Genomic DNA, 21,459 nt, shown 5'->3' on the forward strand with positions numbered 1-21,459 from the left:
TTTTCTGCTCTGTCCAGTATGGAGGCCACTGCCTGCTGATCACTTGAAATGCGACCATTGCAACTGGGAAAGTGCATTTATTTACCTAGTGTGCAGGGCATATGTCTATTTGTATGAATGTGGTGCATATATGTATTTGTATGGGTGTGCTACTTTTGTTTCAGTTTCCAACTAGCACTCATTTTATTTAAGGCAAAATTTCTTTAGTTATCCCCAGCTGGCCTTGAGCTCTGTACCTCTTTTCCACAGCTTCCCTAGAGCTGGGGAGGTCTTCCATCATGTCTTCTTATCCTTTATTTCTTCTTCCTTTAAGGAATTCCATGAGCCATGGACCCTTTCCCTGACTCCACACTGCTCCTTTGTCCTGATGCTAAGGAGTGAGGATACCTTGAGACAAAGAGTGTAACTCTTCACACTCTCCTTTCCGGTTCTCAGGTCGCTCTTTCACATGGTCTCTGACCTGCAGTCCCTTCCTCGTTGTGGTGGAACGGTTACTCACTTTGCAAATGCCCATACTCCAGGCCTCCCCTCAATGTTGGTTACAATGTGTATCAAGTTTCCTTTCATAGCAATTTTATGAAACTTGCCAGGGGGAGAGGGTATTTTTGAGTTGGAGTTTCCCGAGTGAGCTGACCAAGTTGGTCAGTGGAATCCGAATTCTGCTGAAGGGATTTTCCTTTTCCTGAGAAACCCCAGAATGTCCCCCCAAGGGACAGCATGTCTGCATTTGTTTAGCACTTGGGAAAGTATAACACTTTCTTGGAACACACAAAAGTCTTTAAGGATAATAGATTTTTACTAAGTTAAAATTTCCGTTGGGATCATCTACTGAAGTCATTTCTTATTTAAGTTCTTTTTTTAGAGTGCCCATAGCAGGTGCTAACATTTCAGAGAAATATTTGAGAATATGCTATTTTTTTAAATGACAGGGTTTTAAAAATATGTACTTATTTATTACAATTTATTCACTTTTTATCTCCTCTGTAGCCCCCTCCTTCATCTCCTCCTAGTCCCACCCACTCTCCTTCTTCTTCCCTAGTCAGGGGATCAGGGCCTTCTCTGACATGAACTCATTGGCCAGTTGGCACTTTGATCACCTCCCCCTGGATCGGGAGCAACCTTTCCAGGCCATAGAGAAAGATGATGCAGCCAGCCCTGATGAGACCTGATAGGCTAGAGCCAGACAGAAGGGGAGCAGGTCTTCCCTTATCAGGGGACTAAAATATACTATTTCGATGTATACCTCTAGATGTGAACCTCTAGCTTCATGTGTGTCAAAATTATCCTACCCAGCCCTACGCGTTATGTTGCATAGGCAGATGAGGGCATTTCAGCCACAGTACCGGATAAACCCAGCCAGTGTTGCAGGCTTCTGGTTCTGAGATTCAGGAGGTAGAAACGGGAGGATAGATGGTCTGTGTCAATCTCAGCTACATAATGAATCTGAGGTCAATTTATAAAATCTGTTTTACATCTGTATTAATTTTTGAGTGATAAAGAATATTCTATTGCTCAAAATGCGGTGATGCCTTAATTAATGAGTTAGTGTCACACACAAAAATGCCCAAGAGATAGGTGTCTCTGCTTTAGATGAAAAAGACTTCATTCATATATTAAAAACAAATTGCAATTTTATGCTTAGTTAGATTCCTGGTTCAACAAAGCAGCTTAGGAAATAGCAATGGGGATGTTTATAGAAGTTTAAACAGGATTATTAGAGATAATATTATTGTTATTGGTAGTAGACGGTTTACTGGGTAGGTCACATTGTATTTTATATATATATATATATATATATACACATATATATATATTATATGATTAATTATAAAGAAACTCTTATGATAATGTAAACTCCTCTGTTTATTCAGCAATCAAAACAGATGAAGTAAATACAGCAAAATGTTAACAACTATTAACGCTCATTGACAGCATAAGGCATTCTGGTTTTATTTATTTATTTATTTGAAACATTTCCTAATAAAATAAAATAGACTAGAGTATGGATTAAATCTGCTTCTTTGCTTGTTTTTGTTTATGATTGGAATGTTGCTAGGGTCTGTGAGTAATTTCATTGAGCAGAGGCAAAACTGAATTTTGATAAAGAGCAGACGATCTGAAAAGCTAAAAAAATACCAATTTATTTAATCTTTATAAACAGTAATGACTGATGTTTACTTAGAATGTTTTCTTTTTTCATTAAGGGCTTTGAAGACAATCTATGAACAGATAAATAATTTACTTCAGTATTTTCAGAAACCTTTGTCTTTACTGTTTTTAAAAATTTAATTCTACCAACATTTCTTAGGACTATCATAGGTTGCAGTGGTTGTAAGGGGATATATATATATAATGTATATGTATATATTATATTATATGTATTATATATATATATATATTCCTCTTCTAACCAGTTGCCCCATCCCTCACCCAATTTAGCCCTTCCTGTTTTATTTTCTTTTTTCCCCTTCATGCCACATGTGTTCTATCCCCCTGCCATAAAATCCAACCCCACTGCAATCTATATCTATCTATATTTATATATATCATAAAAGTTTCCATTTATTCACTATTGATTAGAGTATTAACTACTGTATTAACTAGTATTAACTAGTGTAACCCCTATGGAAATCAGTGTAGAGGTTTTTCAAAAGCCTAGAAATAGATTGTCCATATGACCCACCTATTCCATTCCTGTGCATATTCACAAAGGACTCTGTATCATATTATAGAAATACTTGCTCATTCATGCTTATTGCTGCTATAGTCACAACAGCCAGGAAATGAACAGAGGCCAGGTGTCCATCAGCTGATGAACAAATAATGGAACGGTCCATATACACAATGGACTCTTACTCAGCTGAAAAAAAAGTGAAATTGTGAATTTTTTTCTTTATTAATTACACTTTATTCACTTTGTAAAATTGTGAATTTTTTAGGTAAATAGATGGAGCTGGAAATAACTATTCAGAGTAAAGTAACCCAGACTCTGAAAGACAAAAACCTATGTTCTCACTCATACATGGATGCTAGCTTTGAATTTTAAAATATGTATGTTTAAACTGGAGTACATATAGAAGTCAGGAAATCAGTGAGGCCCTTGGGATTGAATTATATGGAAGGAGGATAGTAGAACACAGATGATGTGAAGGGGAAAAGGGAATGATAAAACAGGAAAGGCTAAATGGGGTGGGGGATGGGAGGGCAGGTTAGAAAAGGAATAACCAACACTTAAAACCTTTGAAAAATCAATATGTAAATCTACTATTTGGAAACTTACTAAAATATATATGTATAGGGGGAGACAATGCCTCCCACACACACCACAGGCTATCAAACAAAAAGTCCATTGCTTAAGACTCTCATAGATACTCGAAACTTTGCAGGCTATTGTCATTGCTCTTGGTCACTCTCCAGAACTTGATTGTAAGACCATCTTGCCGAAGACAGCACACACTTGAATAAAAAGATGAGGAGAAACCAACCCGGTATTAACACGGACTCTTCATTCCTTAATGCCTAGGTTTCATAGTGCTGGATGTTCAATGCATATCACCAGGGGAGAGTAGTCACTATCAGTCCCACCAGCCAGCTGTGAATACTGAGAGCTACAGTAACAGCTGGCTTTGGCAGAGCTTGTTCTGGCTCAGTGCTGGCACAGATGTTATGGCAGTTACTGTGGTGGTCTGAAAGGGAATGGCTCCCATAGGTTCATATGTTTTAATGCTTGGTTGCCAGTTAGTGGAGCTGCTTGGGAATGTTTAGGAGGTGTGGCTTTGTTGGAGTAGTCCTGTTGGAGGAAGGGTATGACTGGCGTAGGCTTGAGGCTTCAAAAGTCCGTGCCAGGTTCAGTCTTGGTCTCCTTTGCTCTTCGTCTGTCTCTGTCTCTCTGTGTATCTGTCTGTCTCTCTGTCTCTGTCTCTGCTTCTCTCTCTGTATGTGTCTCTCTCTCCCCTTGTCTGCCTGCCTGTGGGTCAGGATGTAAGCTCTCAGTCCCGTCCCTGCTACCATGCTTCTTAACATGATGCTAATGGACTAATCCTCTGAAACAGTCAGCAAGCCCCCAGTAAAATGTTTTCTTATATAAAAGTTGCCCTGGTCATAATGTATCTTCATAGCAATAGAACAGCAACAAAGACAGTAGCAAACCTTATTACTGAATTTAAAATCTGCTCCATAAGATGGAACTCATGTTGATATCATTAACTGAGCCAAAAACTCATGGCTGGCAAGGTCCATAGGTCATAAAACCCAATGCTATTATTCTGCTCTTGGCCATAGTAATAAACTCCCATCTCAAGTTCTTACCTTCAGACCTACACATTAGTGTATCTCTCAGCCCTCCTGACAGTAGCATCCTTTTTGCAGTAGACCATGATTAGCACAGAGACTGTGGTCATAGGTTAAGAATAAGAGATTGTGGCATGCTGGTCTCTAAAAGGACATCCACATCACACAAGTTTTTGGGAGCCCAGCAGGGAGGTCCTTGTATCCACAGATCTCCACAGAAACCAGGAATGATAACAGGATTGTCTTTCCAATAGGAAAGATGAAAAGCCTGTTCTTCCATCCAGAAAGTAAAATCGGAAGTGATTAACAGCTTGGTGATCTGCATTATCTGTTGGGCCAGGCCATATCAAGTTCCTACAACCCAAACCAGAGGAGGCTAGTAAACTAAATGACCCTCGCAGCCAGGGGTCCCTGAAGCTCCCACAACGAGGGCTGGAGATACCTAATAGTCTAAATGACCATTCTAGCCAAAGGATCCCCGAAGCTTCTACAACCTGGACCAGAAGTCCAATAGCCCAAATGACCACTAGGGTATCTGTAGGGCTAAAACCAGGCCAGACACTTGGTGCTTAAACTAGTACAGGTAGACTATTTTTAGAACCCGTCTTCTTGGAGGAAATGACATGAGGCCTGATTCAAATGTCAATGTAATTATACTTCCTTGTGCACCGGGGATTGTATTACACCAGGAAACATTTTTTCCTCAAGTTATTCTGGGCTTACACGTGTTGGGAGTAAGCCAGCTGACATCCGGCCTGCTAGAAGTCTTGATCTAGGTTGGTGAAGTCAAGCTCACCTGAGTTTTTATCCTCCTCTCTTTGTGATTTGCTTCTCTGCCGGACGCTTGCAGGGACCCCCCTCAGCAAGTCACAGAAATTATCACTGGAAAGGAGAGGAAACCTTGTAAGAGGGAGAGGTAGTAGAGATCCTTAGCGAAACATTGTCTGCCAGACATTACAGGGCGATTGCACACATCAAGTAACAATGGCTATGACTGCAAGAATAAGACTGGTAGACGATCAAGTTGCCCAGAATCCCAGCATTTTAGGAGAGGGGCTCATGAACCCACACCCTTCGCTGAGAAAGTATCAGCAATTGATGGCTCCTAGGCGAAGGAACAATCAGTTTTCTTCAGGGGTACAACCCCAGGAAGGCTAATGTGCTCAAGCAGATGGTCTTATATGCATGCACATATATGCAGCACCAACTGCACTCAGCAGATGAAAAAACAAAACAAAATGAAAAAATCCAAAAAAAAAAAAACCAAAAAACAACACATGGCGTTAGGAGGGCTAAGTGGCGAGAGTAACAGAGGGAAGGGATGGATGTGGAGTTGCCGAACGCATGTTATAAGCGTGTATGAAAACATCTAACAGTAAAAACAAATTTTAAAACATTCTCATCGCAGAGATGGTGACAACGTGGACTAAATCTTAAAACGGCAAGGTGAGCATTTTCCTCATTAAGCAAGCTAGCTGAAGCAAGCTACAGGGGAGATTTGGATATTTTTGTGATGACCGTATTCTCTGAGAATGGAGAACAAAAACAGAAAGAAACTTTAATTTCTCACTCCGTACACGGTAAAAAAGTATCAGGGCTGGTGTGCGGCAGAACACAAGCAGACTGCAGGGTTTTGAAGGCCCTGCTGAGGATTGTGTGTGGTAGTCTACAGCACAGAGAGCCACTGTAAGGTATAAGGTCAACACTGTGTGTTACAAGCTTGTTCAGGAAGCCTCGTGAGGAACAGTTAGAAAATTGACACCAGGGAGCTTCACTGGAAACAATCAGATAGTTATGGGAATGAATCTGAGAGAGGAAAGAGTGATGAAACGTGATCAAATTGAAATAGATGGTTCAAGAGGAGAGTCCATAGAAGTAGGGGAGTGAGGGAATGAGGGCTTGGTGGGAAAGAATTTTTCTTTAGATTTTAAAGGAAAGATAATCGATTTAAAATATGTTAACATTTTGTCACATTAGTCTTTCTGTCTGTCTAGCTCTCCACACATATATTTCTTGTTTTGATTGTGTTAAAAGATCTGAATATAAGTTGAGGGTAGTGTGTTTTACTCTAATTCCACATGCTATAATTTATATCTTTTAATAATAGACGTTTGCTGTATAATAATAGCCTAAGTGTCTTTGATGCAAAAAGTATCAAAAGAAAAACGATGCTAATGACCCCTGGTATATTGACTGAAAAAGAATTCACAAGATCTATGAGCTCATAGAGCTCCTTAGATGAGAATGTGAAGAAATCTGAGCTTTTGCTTAGAGATTACCAACAGCTCAGAAAGACAGGGAGAACAGAATTAGAAGACTTTGACATGTTTTTTATTTTAAAAATGAAAAACTGAATTCAAATAAATAGTATGGTCACCAAATTATAACTCTGGCATCATAAAACACTACATTACTGGTGTCACATTCTTATTCAAGTGAAGGAAAAGAATTCAGTTATCAGATACAATGAATAATGAAAAACATACATACCACTCAGAGCATCAACTGTAAATGTATTTCATAATGAAACTAAGAAGAGTAAAGAGCTCATGTGATAAAACTTGACAATTTCCTGAGGGACATGAAGGCAACATAGATAAAAAGAAAGCTTGTTTTTGTGCAGAAACAAAATCAGGATTGTAAACAGACGTGTGTGTGCGCATGTATGTTAGGAAATGATCTCCTATATAAAGCAAGGATGACTTGACAATGCTGAGACACATGACTAGGTACTAGGAAGTCAATCAGCCTACTCCTTTTACCATATATAATAGAAGACCACACTATAATCCCTGTGGAAACTCAAGCCAAACGGAGTCCTAGATGGAGAGAGGAGGAGGACATGAAGAATGTTCTTAGCTGAGGAGGTATTGGCAATTGAAAGCTGCTGGAGACAGAGTCAGATTTCTTCTTCTGTGTAGCCTCTGACAAGCTGATCACATTCCATATGGGCTGCACAAATTTGAAGCTGATGGGTAGAAAGATAAACATTCAAAAAAAGAGGATGCAAAGTTGGATGGGTTGGGAAATGGTGGTGAATGTGGGAGGAATTTGGGAAGTGGTGAAAATGGTCAAAACACATTATATAAAAGTTTCAAAGAATTAATGAAAGTTTTATTTTAAGAAAAGAAAAAGAAGCCTATTGTAGAAGAAAATAAGTGAGTGAAAATTTAAGTACTTAAGGACTACCTGTGCAAAGCCTGAACCTATAAACTAAAAGGCTGATGACTTTTACCAAAGTAAAAATTGATGGTCTATCCGGAAAGTAAACCTGAGCACAGAAGAAAAGTGGTAAACTAGGACAAGGTCATTTACGTGTGTAAAATACAAAGGTCCAGTTTCCACAACACAAAACGAGCACTTGCAAATCAGTAAGAAAGTCGATGATCCAAACACAGGCAGAGGATATCCCTGCAGCTACCATTCAACAGGATATACAACTAACAGGCAGAAGAAAAGACATTTGACCTCGGTCAGAAACAATCAGATGAGCTCTTGATAGCAAAACATTAGACAATACCTTTTGCAGAAGAGGACAGGAAAACAGAGTTCGCCGCATATGTTGGGCTGGCAATTTGACACAGTCTAACAAAATAATTAAAAGCATAAGCGCTTTGTAGTAACAAGCTTTCAATATATATTTTTATTATTGTTTAACAGTATCTGTGTCTGTGTTTGTGTGTGTGATGTGGGAATGTGTGCAGAGGCCAGAGTGTCAGGTCCTCCTGCAGCTGGAGTTGCAGGCATTATAAATTGTTTGATGTGGGTGCTGAGGACCAAACTCAGGTCCTCTGCAAAAGCAGTAGGTACTCTTACCACTGAGACATCTCTCCAGCCCCCGATGCAGCAATTTTTATGCTTTGAATTTAGCCACAGGTATAGCAACTCAACAGATTATAAATCATGTATGAGAATATTTGCTGCATTGCTGGTAAAATAGTGAAAAATTGCAACAACTTATGCCAATCACAACAGATGTGTCAAAATAAACTTATGCCAATTAAAAGAGTGGAAACTGAGACAACTCACAAGTGTGGAAACTGAGACAATGTGGAAATAAAAAATATGCTATGGATACATATTTATATATGCCCCAAAGCTTTTTGGAATTATTTACATAAATCTTTATATAGATCAAGGAAATATTTTTTAATTAATTAATTTTTTAATTAATTACAATTTATTTATTTTTTATCCTAGCTATAGCCCCCTCCCCAACTCCCTCCCAATCCCATCCTTCCTCCCTCTTCTTCTCCTATGCCCATCCCCCAGTCCACTGGTAGGGTAGGTCCTCCTCCTTTTCCATCTGACCATAGTCTATCAGGTCTCATCAGGCCTGGCTTCTTTGTCTTCCTCTGTGGACTGGTAAGGCTGCTTCCTCCTCAGGGAGAGGTGATCAAAGAGCCACCCACTGAGTTCATATCAGAGACAGTCCCTGTTCCCTTTACTAGGGTACCCACTTGGATACTGAGCTACCATGAGCTACATCTGTGCAGGGGTTCTAGGTTATCTCCATGCATGGTCCTTGTTTGGAGTATCAGTCTCAGAAAAGACCCCTGGGCCCAGATTTCTTGGTTCTGTTGCTCTCCTTGTGGAACTCTTATTCCTTTCAGGTCTTTGTATCTCCCCCTTCTTTCATAAGATTTCCTGCACTCTGCAAAAAGTTTGGCTATGAATCTCAGCATGTTTTGATTCCCTGCTGGGTAGAGTCTTTCAGAGGTCCTCTGTGGTAGGCTCCTGTCCTGTTCCCTGTTTTCTCCCTCTTCTGATGTCCATCTTGTTTGCCTTTGTCAGGGCCCTCCTTCTTGATTAGCTTCCTTGGGTGTATAGTTTTTAGTATGATTATCTTATATTATATGTCTAATATCCACTTATAAGTGAGTATATACCATGTGTGTCTTTCTGCTTCTGGGATACCTCACTCAGGATGATCTTTTCTAGTTCCCACCATTTGCCTGCAAATTTCATGATTTCCTTGTTTTTAATTGCTGAGTAGTATTCCATTGTTTAAATGTACCACAATTTCTGTATCTATTCCTCCACTGAGGGACATCTGAGTTGTTTCCAGATTCTGGCTATTTAATAAAGCAGCTACGAACATGGTTGAGCAAATGTCCTTGTTGTATACTTGAGCATATTTTGCATATATGCCTAGGAGTGATATAGCTGTATCTTGAGGTAGCACTAGTCCTGATTTTCTGAGAAAACACTAGATGGATTTCTAAAGTGGTTGTACAAGTTTACATTCCCACCAGCAGTGGAAGAGGGTTCCCCTTTCTCCACAACCTCTCCAGCCTGTGTTGTCACTTGAGTTTTTCATCTTTGCCATTCTGATGGGTGTAAGGTGAAATCTCAGGGTCTTTTTGATTTGCATTTCCTTGATGACTAAGGACATTGTGAATTTGTTAAAGTGTTTCTCTGCCATTCGTTATTCCTCTAGTGAGAATTCTCTGTTTATCTCTGTACCCCATTTTTAAATTAGGTTACTTGATTTGTTGCTCTTTGACTTCTTGAGTTATTTGTATTTTCTGGTTATTAGCCCTCTGTCAGATATAGGATTGGTGAAGATCCTTTCCCAGTCTGTAGGCTGTTGTTTTGCTTTGATGACAGTGTCCTTTGCCTTACAGAAGCTTTTCAGTTTCATGAGGTCCCATTTATTGATAGTTGATCTTAGAGCCTTTGCTGTTGGTATTCTGTTTAGGAAGTTATCTTCTGTGCCGATGAGTCCAAGGCTCTTCCCCACTTTTCTTCTAACAGGTTTAGTGTGTCTAGTTTTTGTTAAGGTCTTTGATCCACTTGGACTTTAGTTTTGTGCAGGGTGATAAATATGGATCTATTTGCATTTTTTTTTTTTGCATGTAGACATCCAATTAGATAAGAACCCTTTGTTGCAGATGCTGTCTTTTTTTCCATTATATGGTTTTGGCTTCTTTGTTAAAAATCAAGTATCTGTAGGTGTGTGGATTTGTTTCTAGGTCTTTTATTTGATTCCATTGATCCACCATTCTGTTTCTATGCCAGTACAATGCAGTTTTTATTACTATTGCTTTGTAGTACAGCTTGAGATCAGGGATAGAGATACCTCCAGACGATCTGTTGTAGAGGATTGTTTTAGTTATTCTGGGTTTTTTTGTTTTTCCATATGAAATTGATAATTGTTCTTTCAAGTTCTATAAAGAATTGTGTTGGCATTTTGATGGCAATTGCATTGAAGCTGTAGATTGCTTTTGGCAGGATGGCCATTTTCACTATGTTAATCTACTGATCTATTAACATGGAAGATCTTTCCATCTTCTGATATCTTCTTCAATTTCTTTCTTCAGAGACTTGAAGTTTTTTTTCAAACAGGTTTTTCACTTGCTTAGTTAGAGTCACACCAAGGTACTTTATGTTGTTAGTGGCTATTGTGAAGGGTTTAGTGTCCCTAATTTCTTCCTTGGCCCTTTTGTCTTTTATATACATTAGGGCTACTGATGTTTTTTGAGTTAATTTTGTTTCCAGCCACTTTGCTGAGCTGTTTATCAGCTGTAAAAGTTCTCTGATTGAATTTTTGGGGTCATTCATGTATACTATCATATTGTTTGTGAATAGTGATACTTTGACTTCTTCCTTTCTGATTTGTTTACCCTTGATCTCCTTTAGTTGTAGGACAAGGAAATGTTAATTTCATGGCTTTTCAATATATTTAAATAGTTTTAAACACTCTTACTTTATAATAAATGATGGAAATATTATATAATTCATGGTTGTCATTTTGGTGTGGTATAAGCAGGCAGTCATGTTGAATGCCCTTCTGAGACAGAGAGGTGTTAGAAAATTGCCATTTGTAATGAAATTACACAGTGGAAGGAATCATCTCTGGAGGGCCTGGAGAGAAGGGCAGAAGACAGTACTTGAGGGGAAACTCCTGAGCAAAGGACTACTTAAACCTTTTCTTCTAGTGTAATTTAAATCACAGTCAAAACTTCAACACAAGACGTTTCTAGAGTCCAGAAGATCAGAGAAAGGTGAGAAGAGAGCTATTCCCTTCCCCCCTCTCAGTGCTTGTGTGTGTGTGTGTGTGTGTGTGTGTGCTTGTGGTCCTCCAGGAGGGAGACCAGAGATCCATTTTCTTTCACTGTGCTTCACTTTATTGTTTGAGGCTGTACCTCTGACTGAGCTGGAATTTGTTCATTTACCAGATTGGTTGGCCAGGGAGCTGGAGGGCTCTGTGGGTCTCCTGGTCCTCCACCATTCCCAGCACAGGGATTATAGATATGGCCCGCCCCACTAAGGTTTTGTGTGGTTGCTAGGGATAGAGCTTAGATCCTCAAGCTTGTGCCACCGACAATTTACCTACTGGGCCCTCTTCCCAGCACCCAGTACACTAACATTTTCCCAGTTTTTCCTTCTGAACTCGTTAGCTGTGAACTTTTTGTTTCTCTGCTTCTGCATTTTCCCTTAGCAAATTATCCATGTGACCTCTACTGTCTGGTTCTCTTAGCACGTTGTAGTGTCTGAGAGTGATCTTGCACAATTACAACCTATAAGAAGTTCACCCACAGGAGGTCTTTCCTCTAAATACCAGCCTCCTTGATATTTCTTAGAATTTGCAAATATAATTTGAACTCAGCAAGTCCAAAACTCGTGTGCCCATCATCACCACTGAGTGGATGGGGACCTAGACTGGCATCTAACTATCTGTGTAAGACAGAGCCCGGAAAGCGTTATGGATCTTTCTCTTCTTACATTTTCATTTTTGATCCGTCACCAAGGCCTACTGACCTTACATCTAAAATATCTCAAGTCACGTATGTCCCTTTTCTCCATGCCGGCATCTTAACCAAGTGGTTGCTTCCCCTTCTCTGGGTTATTGATAGAGCATCCAAAATGTCTGCTTCCATTGTGGTAAGCCTGGATCTGTTCACTATCTGGATGGATGTGAGTAACGTCAAAAAGTAACCCTGGAAGTACCAATTACTTAAAATGAACAATGAGATTCCAGACCTTTATAGTAAAGGGAAACAAAAGCTTTTGGTCTGGAGTGTGTGCTGTAGAATTGTCTAACATTTGCCTGCTTCCCAGGCTTAACCTGTGACTACATTTTTATACCACATAAGAGGGACCATGGACCTTGGCCCAGTTTCTTTGCAATTATCATAGTAGCAGCTTGTGTTTGCATGTGTGGTTGCTTACTATCTATGCTTTCTAGTGGACTGTTACGTCCAGGTTCTGGAAGCACGCCATAAATACTTTCACTGTATAAATACATGAATAAAGCACATGGGTTTCAAGTTTTATTGAGAAATATAAGCAGATGAAATTAAGTATCTAGAAGCAGAAAATGAATTTTTCTGAATTCTACCATCTTTAATAGTAAGAGGGTAGATTTTGGAAAGAGTACCCGAAGGCTGTTCTGGAAGGCAAAAATGAATGAATGAATGAATGAAAAGACATTGTGAATGGTCTGATAAGTGGTGATGAAGAAACACAAGGTATGAGGGTGTGGGGTCTCTTGAGGTCAAAAGAGACATCAGAAGTGACTATGATCTCCAGGACAGCAGACTGCAGCCCCCAAACCTTCACTTAGAGGTTACATGTTTGGACGTCAGATCTCAAGAGGCTTAGGGTGTGGCCCTGGGAACTGGTATTTATGGAGGTGTGAATTATGGTCTGCAGCTGTGTGCATACTCCCTAAACTGACAAAGACCTTAGGCAGAGAGACTCCCTCTTTTCCTCGGCTCGTCTTGCATGGCAAGCCAGCAAGTGTGCAAATATATCAGTTAAATTAAGCCCTGATTTTCCGAAGTTCTGCTACCTTGTTTCTGCAGTATTTATCCAGATTCTGCTTTATGGTAGCTAACCCAACCGCATTGCAGTTTCTTTCATGAACAACTGAATAATTAGTGTTTATTAAATCAACTGCTTTCTCATCACTTGCTCTCAAACAAAGATATGGGTAGGTACAATGTGCATATTTGCATTACTATTATATATAGCTTTTCTAGTATTAATGACTTCAAGAATTCAGTTGGAGTTGTAGCCAGTGAGCAGAGAACAGAGTCTGGCAATTATGACAAAGATTACAACCAGAAACCAGAAGACCGGGTTTTAACACATGTATCTGGTTTGAGAGAAGTTTTTTTTTTTTTTTTTTTAACTCAAGCAACTGCAAACATCATCAAAATTCCATGATACAATCAGCAAGGCGCTTTGAAACGCGGATGACTAACCTTTGGGAAGTCACATCCAAGCTGTCCAACTTGTCTATCCTGAGTCACAGAGCGGTGGACTTACAGGCAGTGAGAAGACACCCAGCTGAATCTGCATTCGGCCAGAGACATCGGGAGCAAGTGTGGCAGCAACACCCAAAGCTGTCAAGAACTGCCGGTTGGTGTTTACCACCAGCTCTAACTCCAACCTGTCTGAGGAGTGGTCAGCCTAGCTGAGGCTAACAGAGAGAGAGACAAAGACTCTGTCAAGAATCTTACACGTACACTTCTTATTGGAGCTATGGTAATATATGCTTTGTGTTAAAAGCATATAGAAACTGTTTCTCAAGATATACTGAAAATGTGGACTTTTTTGTTGCTAGATTTTATATCGTTCTATCCATTTTTTTTTTTTGAAAGAATGGGGCCAGGAAACTATTTAGAGCAAGTTTCCCTAACGGAATAGGTATCTTCTCGCATTGGAAGATCTTTGATGTGGGAACATGGTTGCTGGTAAGATGTGCATCAGGATGTCCTGGTGTGTGTATCAGAAATATCCTATAAATCAGCAGAGGCTGGTGACTCAGGGAAAATCTGCATGTGAGCTGCTTTTGTTAGCCTACAGGATTTTCAACAATCTGGATGCTGCCGATGATTAGAGGAAATTGCCAGCTGTAGAGGAAAAGCCGAAATTTTGAATCACCCAGAGCTGAGCTCCAGCCCAGGGCCCTCCACTGTGAGACTTAGGTCAAATCAAGGAATGTGTCTTAGTTTTCTTGTGTGAAAAGTGGACGCCAGTGTCATGTTTAGCAGGCAAGAGATGGCTTAGGGGAATTAGATGACGAAGTGAGAAACCGTGATGAATTTGTGTAGCTTTCTATAGTATGTTGAGCTGAATTGAAGCCTGAAAAGAAGTGGCAAAAGAGAAACCCATGGGTTTGGTTATGAATGTTTCAGGGCCAAAGGGAACCCTTGAACTTGATGATAGGTTTCCAAATCTCATAGTGCTCTCATGGTCTTTATTTTCTTGGAGATATACAGAGTTGTGCTCTGTCCTTGAACAAACTTGGCCCCATTTAACCTTACCCTCATGTCTAAGAATCTAGAAAATGAGATGGCAGTAGAGGAGGAGGAGTTAAAAAGGTGGACAGGAGTCATTGCTTTAGGAACAAAGATGAGGAAGGATTTGGAATCAAAGAGGTTGCCAGTGACAACCTGAGATCCATCAGCAAAGGCGTCTGGGGTCTGATACTTCATGAGCAGCTTCACAATCTACTCTTTTTAAGGTACACTATGGTAGGATCTTAGCATAAAAGTGTGGCATGTGAATGAAAAGCAAGGAAATCATGAAATTTGCAGGTAAATGGTGGGATCTGGAAAGGATCATCCTTAGTGAGCTGTCCCAGAAGCAGAAAGATGCACACGTTTATACTCACTCATATAGACATAGCATAGTACACACCTACTAAAAACTGTACATCTAAAGAAACTAAGCAAGAGAGAGGACCTTGACTAAAATGCTCAATCCCCATCCTGAAAGGCAAAGAGGCTGGACAGCAGAAGAAGAAGAAAACAAGAAACAAGTTATGAGCCTCCCACAGAGGACCTCTGAAAGGCTCTGCCCTGCAGACTGTCAAAGCAGATGCTGAGACTTATGGCCAAACTTTGGGCAGAATGCAGGGAATCTTATGTAAGAAGTGGGAAATAATAGTAAGATCTGGAGAGAACAGGAGGTCCACAAGGAGAGCAACAGAACCAAAAAATTTGAGCACAGGGGTCTTTTCTGAGACTCATACTCCAACCAAGTACCATACATGGAGATAACCTAGAACCCCTGCATAGCCCATAGCAGTTAAGTGTCCAAGTGGGTACCATAGTAATGGGGACAGGGACTGTCTCTGATATGAACTGATTGGCCTGCTCTTTGATTACCTCTCCCTGAGGGGGGAGCAGCCTCACCAGACCACAGAGGAAGACAATGCAGCTACTCCTGATGAGATCTGATAGACTAGGAACAGATGGAAGGAAAAGAAACCCTCCCCTACCAGTGGACTTGGGGAGAGGCATGTGTGGAGAAGGGGGAAGAGGAGAGGGATTGGGAGGGGAGGAGGGAGAAAACTAGAGGGGGGATACAAAGTAAATAAAGTGTAATTAAAAATAAAATAAAATTTTAAAAAAAGAAAATTAAAATTAAAAAAGTGTGGTATATAGACTCATGAACGTAATCTATTGAGAAAATGCATGGAGGTAGAAATGAATTAAATATGGCAAATTTAAGGTTTTTTTTTCTCATTGCTGTTATTGAAACAGGGTCTCACTCACTATGTATCTCTTGAGCTCCTGGAACTCACTCTGTAGACCACGCTGGCTTTAAAATAGCAGAGATCTGCCTGCATCTACCTCTCAAGTACTGAGATTAAAGGTGTGCACCACTGTGCCCAGCTAATGTGGCAAATTTTGTAATAGAAGTTTGCATGAAATTCTATAGGAGAAGGCAACGAGAAAACGCTAATGACTGAGAAGGCCTTCCAAGAGGGCTGAATGTTTGAGGTGTGTCTCAAGAGGGAGGAGGAGGAGGCCTGTAGAAGGAGATGGATGGGAGGAGGGAACTGTGTCTTTCTAGAGAGCACAGTTGCACTAAGCCTGGCAAGTTGGAAGAGACTTAACTCTTGTCAGGATTAACTCTGATGCACAGGGCCCGCCTTCTTTATTCCGGTAGCACTCACAAGTGAACTTCCTCTTCCAGTCAGAGTGGGCTGCTAAAGCCTCACAGGGATGGCAAGCCACGTGGGCTGTCATTCTCTTCTCTATCCATTTCCTCACCGAGATACGCCCTCACAGGCGGCTTCGCCGTCATCGCTAGCTTGCTCACAATAGCCCACATCAGAGCTATGTTTCTGAAGGCCAAGTGTTACTTTCCTGATGTTTGTTCAGCAGTTGTTCCATGTTCATTTGCTAGGCATCCTGGGATTCTCTATGATCAGCATTTCCTCTTTAGCTCGAGTTGTGAATGACAGTCCTAACGGTGAAGTTTCACAATCATGTTCTTTATACAACTAGAATTCAAAATGCACTTTTAAAACTGGGAATTCCTTTCCAAATGTTTGTTCAAAGTTTATTTCTGTTGATTCCTGTCATGAATGTTGTGGTCAGGTAGGAGTTCTTCTCAATGTGTGTATGTGTGTGTGTGTGCTAGTGCGTATATGTTTCTTGGTAAATTATGTAAAGCTGAGGGTGTTAAATACTCATTCTCTTTTTATGATTATCATTCATTTACTGTTAAGTCTTTAGGACAGAACCAGGTGTGGTGATGCACACCTTTAATCTTATCACTCAAGAGGCAGAGGGAGAGGCAGGGAGCTCTCTGTTTGAGAGCAGCTAGGTCTATGTAATGAGTTCCAGGACAGCTAGCGCTAAACAATAGAAAGACCATGCCTGAAACAGAAACCCCAAAGAGAAGCAAAACAAAACAAAAAAGACTTTGGGAAAAAAGACCAAGAAGGTTTCTTGTGGAGCTACATATCTCTTGTGAGATGTCCATATTTTCTTTCTAAGAGATAAGGGTCTTTACCAATATAATGCTTTGCTTTGGTTAAGGAAATTTTTAGATCAAGATTCTTGGTAGGAATCAGTTTGACCTTGGGGCATGTGTTACTTCAGAAAGAAAGAAAAAAGAAAGAAAGAAAGAAAAAAGAAAGAAAGAAACCAGTTCTAGACCCACCCATCTACCTGCAAATTTCATTTTTCCTTACAGTTGAATAACATTCCATTGTCTATATGTGCCACATTTTCATCATCCATTTATCTGTTGATGGGCATCTAGGTTGGTCCCATTGGCTATTGTACAGAGAGCAACAGCAACTATGGAAGTGCAAGTGTCTCTGTGCAAGGTTGTGGAGACCTTACGGCATCACTCAGGACTATCTGGGTTAGATAGTCTTGTTTTTCCTTTTCCTTTCTTTTTTTTTTTTAACCCTCTTCATGTGCAGGTTCTCATGTGCAGATCTTAAGCCGATAAAGCTGTGTTTCTCAACCTTCCTCATGATGTGAGATGTGACCCCTTAATGCAGTTCCTCATGCTATGGTGACCCCCCCAACCATAAAACTGTTTTATTGCTACTTCATAACTGTAATTTTGTTAATTTTATAAATTGTACTGTAAGTATTTTGGGAGATGAAGGTTTGCCAAAGGGGTTGCAACCCACAGATTGAGAAGCACCGCCATCAAGCATCCACGTGTCTGTTTAAATGAATGTGTGATGGCGATAAAGCCTAAATGCATCGAAAGGAAACCAAGAGAGAGAGGAAAAGCAGCCAGTGACGAAGGATGCAGTTTGGGCAAAGGGACACGTGGAACATGAAAATAGAAATAGAAGATGGAAGAGATGTGGGTAAAGGAGAATCAGTGAAACTGAAAATGCCACAATGGCATCTAATTTTTTCGCATGATCATTCTTAAAAAATTTAAATGAGGATCCATTCTGTCGCTGTGGTGGGCTCAGCGGTGCAGACAGAGGCGGCACCACATGGTGTGAGTGACAGCATGGGGCCTGCCTTCTCCCCTTAGCGTGAATGCACCTGCCGGCCATCACACTCTGCCCCGACAGACACTCACTTAGAGCAAGAATCTGCGTAGATTACCAAAGCAGATAGAAAAGCCTAACAGCAGCGTAATCTGAAGAAGTGGTAGGTAATGGATTTGTAGACTTTGCCAGTTGGTGAAATTTGACCACTTATTGATTCATGCAGAAGTTAAACTCTTAACTGCAAGATGCTGTGCTCTGTGCTGGGATTCCATGCACTTATGGGGAACTCAGTCTTGAGGCATTGTTTATAGATATGTCAGTTTCATTTACTTAATGTTTATAGGAGCCTAGGAATTTGATGGACTGCATTCACTGTGAGGAACCTCTGATACCTTACATTCATCCATCATTAGACTCTAAGTAATTGTCAGATTCAAACCTGCACATCTTCCATTCATTATTTGGAATAAAACATTTAGGAACACTCCCAAGTATTTATAGAGTGTGACTTCTCTGTAAAGTGCTATAAAATTAATAAAATACTAACTGAATCAAGTAGTTAACAACTTTAGTCATTGAGAATTTGCTTGCAGATGTTACTGTGATTTTGTGCTACAGTAAAAGCTTTTTATACAACTATATCTATAATAATTATAAGAGAATTTTCATACATTAAATGTTGCAAATTCTTGAGAACCAAGAGCCACCAGAACTTTGAAAGCAAATGGAGGAAACATATGGTTTTAAGTCAAATGGTGAGGGCTGGGGATGAAGCTCAGTGAGTCAGTGACTTCTTAGCATGCACAGTGTTCTGAGTTTGACTGCATATACAACATAAACTAACGGTAGGGCTTGTGACCGCAGCCCCACATGTTAGAGGCAGGATGGCTAGAAAGCTAAGGTAATTTTTGGCTACATAATGAGTTTGGAGCTAGCCTGGGCTACATAACACTATGTCTCAATTACAAATAATAAAAACAAGTGATAATGAAAGATGAGTGTTGTGGGTTATTAATATTTATTATTCATTTAACTCTGAGTTAAACTGTAGTTATTCCTAAACCAGCTGTATACACAAATCACCACACAGAGACTAGGATTTGTTTAATTAACCTAGAGCACAATTCTGGGCAATAGTTACTCCTTCCTAAATCTCTAAGTCTGTACAGATTTCTACCACTCAGATTTCACCCATTATACTTGCTTTTAGTCATATCTTAGGTCTGGTTCATCTTTCCTCATGGTTTAAAGTCCCCTCCAGACCAGGATGTTCCACCCTATTCTCACCGTTGCACAGCACTGGCTGGTTGTTTAATTGAAAATTACAGAGAACAAATGGTGGCAAGTTTACACAAACTTGAGACAGGTGATGCTTAGGATAATTCTAAGCATCACAATGCAACATCTGGATTGAAACCAGATACTGGGGTAAAGAAATAAGCATTTGAATGAACAAGGATAAATTGTATACATTCCATAAGAACATTATACTAACAGATGAGTAATTTGTTAATGTTGTGTTATTCATTCACAGGGTATTTGATACCTACAACTGGATGCTCACTTAGTGAGACTATTGTACAAATATTTGACAAGTATTGTGAAATGAGCTACTTAGCAATACACATAAATAAATTAATTTTTCCACAATGAATTCATATTCTCATTAATTTTATACAAACTTGTTAACATTGAGCTAAAATGTTATTAATTTTAATCAACGTGATTAAGTAAGAGTGTGAGAGACAGAGCCTGCAGCGTGTTTTGGGTGAGAAAAACTGGAATCTCCTCTGATTGTCTCTTTCACTGAATGTCTAAATTACCCTGTTCTACCACAAACTATTTGGGAAATTATAAGAACATATTGAATGTTCGCATATATGAGCCATCGTTCCTGCATACTCGTGGCTGTCAGTCCTCTCTATGGCCTCAGTGATGAGTGGAAACCATCAAAGAAAAACACAACTGGATAGAGTTCAATGGGTCATGGAAATTCCTGCATCATAACTACTGCATTTAGGGCTCAGGACATTACAGAAGCGTGGACAGAATATCGCCAGAGCCAGAATACCAGGACGTCTGCTGTAGAACAGTATGTCCTAGAAATATGGCATAAGTAAGACCTGAACAATGGAAGCACCAGAGACGTGCTAATATGGAGGAAGGAAAATTTCATGGGATCCCACCCCTAGCAAAGACTATAGGCAACTAATGACACTGGTAAAAGAAGAAATATCCTCTTTCCAGGGATGAGCCTCGATATAGGTTGTCCAGTACGGAGTGGTCAGGCTTGAAGTCATATGTACAAAAAATAAAAAAAAATGGACTCAGCAGGTTATATTTATATATTTGTACAAATGTACTTATATCTGTATGCATCAAATATAATCACAGAAAAAGAGACTGTCAACTTGAGAGACAGAGAATGAGAGGGGTTTGAGGGAGGAAAGTGAGGAATGATCTAACTCTATCTCAAACTTTCTTCAATGTAAGAGATGTATGTGAGAAATTATTAAACTTTATAAAATTTTAAAAAAATCAACAAATACATTGATACTTAATGGTATTGTTTTACATCCAAAATAAATACATGTTCTGAAAGAGTATAAAATCATTAATCTACTATATACTTTTTACTACACTAGTGTGATAAAAAGATTTTCAAACTGAGTGGACACCTCCTTGACCTTTAAATTACTGTTTATTTTGAAAAAAAAAAAAAGATTTCTTTCTTTATAATCACTCTGAAGTGAAACAGTCACCATCTTTTAAAACATCTTTTAAAAACTCTTCTACACTGTTAACAGCCCTTGAATTTCGGGAGGCTGTGGGATTCGAAGGCAAATTCTGGGTATCTTAGTGTTCCAGGTCCTGCCTATATTGATGTTATAAAGACAGTCTTGCAGCTCAGTCTCCAAATGAACACCCTAGTAAGGGGAACAGGGACTGTCTCTGACATGAACTCAGTGGCTAGCTCTTTGATCACCTCCCCCTGACGGGGGAGCAGTCTTACCAGGCCACAGAGGAGGATAATACAGCCAGTCCTGATGAGACCTGATAGGTTAGGGTCAGATGGAAGGGGAGGAGGACCTCCCCTATCAGTGGACTGAGGAAGGGGCATGGGAGGAGAAGGGGGAGGGAGGGCGGGATTGGGAGGGGACGAAGGAGGGGGCTACAGCTGGGATACAAAGTGAGTACATTGTAATAAATAAAAAAAATTAAAACCGAAACAAAACAAAACAAAAGACAGTCTTGTCATTCTTCCCCGCATAACCCTGAGTGCTTTGGGTTTTTTACAGGCTCCAAACATATCAAGGAAGTATTTGCAGAATCTAGCTAGGCAATGACCCTCCTGAACCTTGGACAGTTGCTGAATTGTGGTGGCAATACAGAATTTTCTAGAACCCTACCTGCCATCAGTATTGAGATAAAAAAAGGTGATAAATGGTTGC

The sequence above is a fragment of the Meriones unguiculatus genome, chromosome 2, assembly GCF_030254825.1.
Source record: "Meriones unguiculatus strain TT.TT164.6M chromosome 2, Bangor_MerUng_6.1, whole genome shotgun sequence".
NCBI lineage: Eukaryota > Metazoa > Chordata > Mammalia > Rodentia > Muridae > Meriones > Meriones unguiculatus.